At 32.9% G+C, this 7,965-nt stretch overlaps 1 pseudogene; it reads left to right on the top strand.

The window, feature by feature from the left end:
- Positions 1-291: 291 nt before the first annotated feature.
- Positions 292-1,614, top strand: LOC111784520 (annotated as a pseudogene).
- The last annotated feature ends 6,351 nt before the right edge of the window (positions 1,615-7,965 follow it).

The raw sequence follows: 7,965 nt of genomic DNA, 5'->3' as shown, positions 1-7,965 counted from the left end.
ATATTTGTATTATTATTAATACACTCGTCTAAGTTGTTTGATTAAAATAATGCGACTAGTATCCAAATTAAAGAATTTGATTTGAAGCTATCTCCTAATAGTGGAGTCTCCATGAGTCTTTATTGTAAAATTCGGTTAATATCTATTTGAGTAACGTTCAACCACAACTATAAATATCAAACTCCTAAGTGTTCATGAGCAAAGTACGTCAATTGGAACTATCTATCAAATGTGTTACAATGAGTTGTGGAGAAGTGTTTCCTTCAAATCTAATTCCAATCAAGGATGTCAATGACGAATAAGTGCAAAGTGCTGTAAAGTTTGCCATGAAAATTAATAACAAGAACAGTGGTTAGTAGTCCAAAAAATAAAAAATAACAATAATTAAAAAAAAATCAGTTAATTAATTAAGAGAAGAGAAAACTACATGTGAGATATCTTTTCAAACGCTAGTTCGTGCAACAAAGAAAAAAAATAAAAAATGTTTAAGCAAATTTACAGTAGATGGTACAGATCTACCCGAAAGTGATTTGTGGGTCGATTTATTCAAATTTTGGGGATAATAGTTTTCAAACGAAAAGAACTAGAAACACTAAAAGAAGATGAATGTACAATTATCTTGTTTTCATTTAGGGAACTGGTTTTAAAATATGCAACCAAACAAGTCTCACCCTACCTACCCTCAGTGTACTGAGGGTATAGTTATATAACTTATCTTATGCTCCTCAACTAATCTGCCAATTGGTATCTATTTAATAGATTTTGATTTAATTAGGTTACTTTCGACTATTTTAACTCTTTTTAAATGATCTGAATATGTTCTTTTCAGAATGAAGTATAAAACTATTGCATTTATTAGCGATTCATTAGAAACGAAGCATTTTCAATCTTTGATGTATAAGACTATTGGGGAAAGAGAGTCCTGACATTGAAGACATAGGAAAGGAATACTGTATTGTCAAAGCTAAGAGCGTTGTTCGTCAGGATGGATGGGCATATTTTCTCAAGAACCAATACTACTATTTTATACTACTGGTCATCAAGCCTCAACGAGTTATTGTCATTCAACATGTCAGACCCAGCCACTGATGTAGCCATGCATCTTGACCATTCGTCCCCATTTATGAGAAAATTTCTCCATCTGTTTGATGTGTTGGTTCTTAATAAAGGATATCACTAACATAGCAAAATTCAGCGAAAATAGGTAGGTAATGTATAAAGATAGAATCTGTAGTGAACTCGGTAACTTAAAAGAAATTGGCACTACTAAAGTATTGTCCAATTGTTGGATTCGCAACTCTCTTCTCATCCTCGACTCANTCTTAGTCGTTGCTGCAATGGGGAATGGAATAATAGAGGTAGCTGTGTCAATACCACACCGTTATCAAGAGGAAGCAAAGTAGAGCATAATAGATCAAGTGATCTAGTTGTTGAGAGTGTTGTAGAAGACATGCGAGTATGGAAGTTGGGAATGACAATCTTTCCCATCTGAGAGATGATGCTCACAGATCCCCCTATAGTATCAAAGGAACTTCGGATGGTAGTGATTTCTTGCATTGGTGTCTCACTGGCATCCGGGACACGTGGAACATGATTCTTCTTGCTCAAATATAGCTTGGTTTGTCCTAAAAGTTCACTTTTGGACATTCAGCTTTTCTCCCTTTGAGTAATCTAGGAAGGCATCTTAATTTGCGACATCTAGTGAAGATGATCACTTTGAGGTGGGTGTTAGTGAGAGTGGTGGAAAGAAGAGATGCAATTGTATAATTAGGGTTTTATATCAACTAATGGTTCCATTTATTTATAAATGAAAATTTTGGTGCATTCTTTCAAAATTCAACAATTATCATCTGGTTATTTGGTTCCACTTCTTAGGAAATTCAACATTCAACCTTTTGAATGTTTGTAGCTACTTGCAAAGTACTATCGATTATTCGTAATACTCACCCGACTTAAAATTTAGGTTCGTTCATATTTGAAAATGTGTCAAATCAAAAGACTAAGATGGTGATTAAAATTATGAATAATTTTCTATAAGAATTTTAGTTCTTTCATGGATTATTTTCTCTTAGAATATCATAGTGGTTCTCTTCGGAAAAAAGTTAGTTGATACATAAATAACGAGCTACTAAATAAAAAGAGAGAAAGAAATACTCATATAAGGATTATTATTTCATTATAGTTATGACATTTTTATAGATAGAAAAGAGTAATGCCCCACAAACACAGGTAGAGAGAGAGCTTATTGTAAGTAAAGATAGCCGAAGTAGTTATACTCCTACTTGGGGACAGGGAATTCGATGACTTCTTCAAAAGAACAGAGCTTATAGAATTCCTTCGGCAATAAAGGATGCCACACCACCTTTACAATATATGACCAATTAAAACCATAGTCATTTATAGCTTCTATCACAATAATATAATATTTGTGATGGAAGCCCCAAATGGGACCATGCAGACCGTTCACCACACGCTTGTAAATGAAATGATGTCCACCACTGCTATTATGCTTATCAACGGCAAACCTTCCAACTATTTGCACTACTTCTTCATTGACATCCTTAATTGGAACTAGATTTGGAGGGAAATCTTCGCAACTCATTTTGGAACACCTTTGATAGATAGCTTCAACAAACCTACTTTGCTCATGACTATTTTGGAGTTTGATATTTATAGTAGTGGCTGAACGCTACTCAAATTGATATAGCCGAATCTTACAGCAAAGACTAATTGAGCATTCCTCTATTAGGAGATAGCTTGGAATCATATTCTTTAATTGGGACGATGGTTACATTGTTTTAGTCAAACAACCGAGACTAGTGTATTACCTAGTACAAACATTTTGTAAGTGAATTTTTCTTACATATTAATAGTTACATACAAATAATAATTAAATTTGTGAATAGAAATTTGGATTGAGCTCAGTTAAACCGGTAATCTTAAATTGTATCTAAAAAAAATATAAGATTCCCTTTTTTTTTTACATGGGCATGAACAAGACAAAGAATCCAGCAATCATTTGTGCCATGTTTTAATTTTAATTTTCTTTAAATTTTTAATGATAAAAAAAAATTATTCTCTCTTGAATATGGTACAGTATTGATTATTCTCTCTGGAGTGAATTTTAATTTCAAGCTACAAGTTTCACATTAAGAGGGACATGTCTCTACGAAATGTTGGATTCTAAATATCTAACATATCTATTGTACTAGCAAGTGTTTATTACATATCCAACACATGTAGAAGAGCGACACGAGAAAAAGTTATTCTAATGCTTTTTTCACACCCATTCAAAATAGTTTGAAATCTTGCACGTCAAATATTACGATTGACTAACTACAACTTTAATTTTGTCATTTAATGTGTCGTTTAGACCAAAAGTACAAAGATGGGAATGAACAAAGAAATGTGAAAGGCAAATAAAAGCCAAACTTTAGTACATGGTTTTAAAGATGGGACGGGAGAATAACTTATTTTCATGCTTTCTTTATATCCGTCAAAAGAGTATTGGATTTTTTTTCTCCTTTTTCCTTCTTTCTCCTTTTTCAGGTTTAACTTTTTACTTTTATTTATAAAAAAAAGGTTAAATATGAGAATGAAGAAATTACGAAGGAGAAATAAATGAAGAAGAAATAACTTGTGTTTTGTTGTATTTTTGTCTTAGGTTTTTTAAAATGTGGCATGAAATCTTGTCCGTGTGGTATCATGTCTGTATATCATGTTCTTGGAACTCTTACCTATTAGGTTTCTGTAAATATATATCTCAACCGAAAGAGAATGTGAGATCCCACGTGGTTGGGAGGAAAACAAAACACTCTTTAACCTCTACCCACCTCTCTCCACTAACCTTTCATCTCTTCCCCATTTATCCTCTCATCAACCAATCATGCCACAAAATCACTTTGAGCAAAAAGGAAATAGAAAAACAAAAGAAAGTCAGGTCGATAAAAACGCTTCTAGAAGCATATGTCTGAATTGTTGCAATTATTTAGGAGATTTACGTGAAGAGAGACAATTATATCTTAGATAGAAGTATATATTATATTGATAAAAACGACTCTATTATGTGAATGGAGAAAATTATATCTTAGATGAAATTTAATAATAAATAATAAACATAATTAAAATTAATAAAAAGAGAGAAAATTTCATAGAGGAAAATGGAGGATTAGGTAAACATTAAAAAAAAAAATAAAAAAAAAAAAAAAAAAAAAAAAAAAAAAAAAAAAAAAAAAAAAAAAAAAAAAAAAAAAAAAAAAAATCTAAGAAACTCCATCTAATTCTTTCTAATAACAATATATTCTCTAAAACAAAATAAGATATTTAATAAAAATAGAATTATATATATATATATATAACCCGCTATTCTACTCACATGAAGTCTAACACATGAACCATTCTAAAATTTAGAGAATTGAAATTGAAATTGATGTTATATCGCTCTTTTCTTGGCAGCGGACTTGCGATTGTACGACACTCACTTCTCAACAACAAGTGAGTTAAGCCAATTTGTTTGCATGTCGCTTATGGCCAAACAACGTATACTCGAGTCTCTGACCCCAATTTTAAAAGGTTTTAAAAACGAGGTCAGGGAGATTTTCGAAAGAGAATTTTAAAGCAAGATTTAACAAGAGATTGAAAACGTTATTAGATAACAAGCAAAGGCAACCACTAACATTAAGAGATCATAACTTTTTTTTTTACCCAACTCGAATCTAGTAAACAAATGAGTTTCTAGTAGAAGTTGGAGAAGAAATATTGGATTGCATTTGGAAGAAAGGAAGTACAAAAATGTCCAACACGTCCCAAGGCTATCTAATAGTCTAAGCTCTATAAAGCTTACCCTTGACACCATTATCTAAGGAATAAGTAGTGTAGCCTCACCTCCTCCTTTCTAGCTAGAAATTAGCCCATCCCTTCCAACTATGGCTAGTAGTAGTGAAGTTCATCATAAAAATCCCAATAACTAATTGCAAACGTAATATGACTACATCCATTATGTTCTACATTTTCAACAACACTGTAATAGTCCAAGCTCACCGCTAGCAGATATTGTCCTCTTTAAGACTTTCTCTTTCGAGCTTCTCTTCAAGGTTTTATAAAACGCGTCTGTTAGGGAAAGGTTTTCACACCCTTATAAAGGGTGTTTTGTTCTCCTCCCCAACCAATGTGGGATATAACAATTCACCGCCTTTAGAGTCCAATGTCTTTACTAGCACACTGCCTCGTGTCTACCCCCCTTCGAGGAACAACCTCCTCGCTGGCACATCACCTAGTGTTTGGCTCTAATATCATTTGTAACGGTCCAAGCCCACCCCTAGCAGATATTATCCTCTTTGGCTTTCCCTTTTGGGCTTCCCCTCAAGACTTTAAAACCCGTATGCTAGGGAAAGATTTCTACACCTTTATAAAGAGTGTTTCGTTCTCCTCTCCAACCAACGTGGGATGTCACAATCCACCCTAGGCCCAGCATCCTCGCTGGCACACCCTTATAAAGGGTGTTTTATTCTCCTCCCCAACCAATGTGGGATATCACAATCCACCCCCTTCAGGGCCCAACGTTCTCGCTGTCACTCATTTCTTTCTCCAATTGATATGGGACCCCCGCCAAATCCACCCCCTCCAGAATCCTTACTGGCACACCACCTCGTGTCTACCCCCTTCGAGGAATAGCCTTCTCGTTGGCACATCGCCCGATGTCTGGCTCTGATACCATTTGTAACGGTCCAAGCGCACCGCTAGCAGATATTGTCCTCTTGGGGCTTTCCCTTTCGAGCTTCCCCTCAAGACTTTAAAACGCGTCTACTAGGGAAATGTTTCCACACCCTTATAAATGGTGTTTCGTTCTCCTCCTCCCCAACAAAGGTGGGATATCACATATACCATTAATCCCCGTAAGAATATAAGAATTATACCATTGATCCCCCTAACAATATAAGAATCATACAATTCGAGGATCCAGCAAGCCGCCGTCGATCGGTCTTCTAGTGGTATCATAATACAAGCCTTTATACACCTGAACTTCAGCCATATTGCTAATTTCAGATCCAGAGAAGATACTGAACTGCATACTCGAGAAAACAAAAATGCAGAATCAGACTAGTAACGACGGGTTCTTAATACAACTACTAAGAAGTTAGACCAAAAGAAACTTACATTTTATGAGGGCCGACATCCTCAAAAACGATATGTGCAGAACACTGAGGCGGACGGCGGACCTTGATGAGGGCGATCAACGAAGAACGCCACAACAATATGTGCAGAATACTCAGCCGTCTTGTGATTTCAAAGATTTGCCGCCAAAAGAACAAAACCTACCCAAAACCTACTGTACAACAATTTTAACCGTGTTACTTAGGTTAATTGGATTTTCAAATTTCTCTATTATATATAATATATATATATATATATATATATATTAATAAATATATTTTATTTTCAAATATAATTTCTATTAAATAAAATAAAACATCTAACAAATTCAACTTTATTTCGTAACCAAAAATATATATAGTATTTAACCGTAATTTCTAAAATTTCAAATTTTAATATAACTGTCTCATCTTTTTCCACTTTAAAAAAATATTTATTTATTTTTTAAATAAGTACATTGATAAATATATATATAGAGGCCCGAATTTGAACCAGGAATAGATAATATAATCTTCGACAAAGTTGTTACAATAAAAAGAAATTTATTAAATAAAATCATGTCTCTAGTTAATTATATATATAATATATATTCCTTTTTATAACAAATTATTTTTATAAGGTAATGGAATTTTTTATAATGTAGCAATGTTTTTTTTTTTTTTTTTAAACATTATTATTTAAACATTCAATTCCAATTTTTAATTTATTTATTATTTTGTTGCAATTTTTCTATATATTATAGCATAAATAAGACTCTTTCCACCAAGTAAAATATTTTTATAGTTATATAAAGATAATCATATTATTATTACTATGTCATAAAAGAGGGTAATGCCCTGCAAACATAAGTAGAGAGAAGACTTATTGTAAGTAAAGGTAGTCGTTTAATAGTTATACTGCTACTTGGGGACAGGGAATTCGATGACTTCTTCAAAAGATAAGAGCCCATGGTTATTCAGCGGTGGCCACGTACGAAATCTCTTCACCTTTGCAATATATGACCAATGAAAACCATGGTCATTTATAGCTTCTATCACGATAATAAAATATCTGCGATCCCAACTTATAATGGGACCATACAGACCGTTCACCACACGCTTGTAAACGAAATGATGTCCACCACTACTATTATGCTCTTCCACAGCAAACCTTCCCGCTCTTTCCACTTCGTCTTCTTTGACATCTTTAATTGGAACTAAATTTGAAGGCAACACGTTTTCCCAACTCATTTTGGAACACCTTCGATAGATCGCTTCAACAAACTTACTTTGCTCATGAATATTTTGGAGTTCGATATTTATAGTTGTGGCCGAACACTATTCAAATTGATATAGTCAAATCTTACAACAAAAACTAATTGAACATTTCTCTGTTAGGAGATAGCTTGGAATCATATTCTTTAATTGGGATGATGGTTGCATTGTTTTAGATTCAAATTGATATAGTCAAATCTTACAACAAAGACTAATTGAACATTTCTCTGNTTCAAATTGATATAGTCAAATCTTACAACAAAAACTAATTGAACATTTCTCTGTTAGGAGATAGCTTGGAATCATATTCTTTAATTGGGATGATGGTTGCATTGTTTTAGTCAAACAACGGAGACTAATGTATTACCAATAGTACAAATATTTTGTACGTGTATTTTTCTTACATATTAATAGTTGTATACAAATAATAATTAAATTTGTGAGTAGACGTTTGGATTAAACTTAGTTAAACCCGTAATCTTAAATTCTATCTAAAAATATATAAGATTTCTTTTTTTTTTTTTTTTTTTTTTTTTTTTTTTTTTTTTTTTTTTTTTTT

The sequence above is a fragment of the Cucurbita pepo genome, unplaced genomic scaffold, assembly GCF_002806865.2.
Source record: "Cucurbita pepo subsp. pepo cultivar mu-cu-16 unplaced genomic scaffold, ASM280686v2 Cp4.1_scaffold000223, whole genome shotgun sequence".
Lineage (NCBI taxonomy): Eukaryota > Viridiplantae > Streptophyta > Magnoliopsida > Cucurbitales > Cucurbitaceae > Cucurbita > Cucurbita pepo.
Note: the sequence above shows the minus strand (reverse complement) of the source record. Positions and strands in the feature narration are given on the sequence as shown.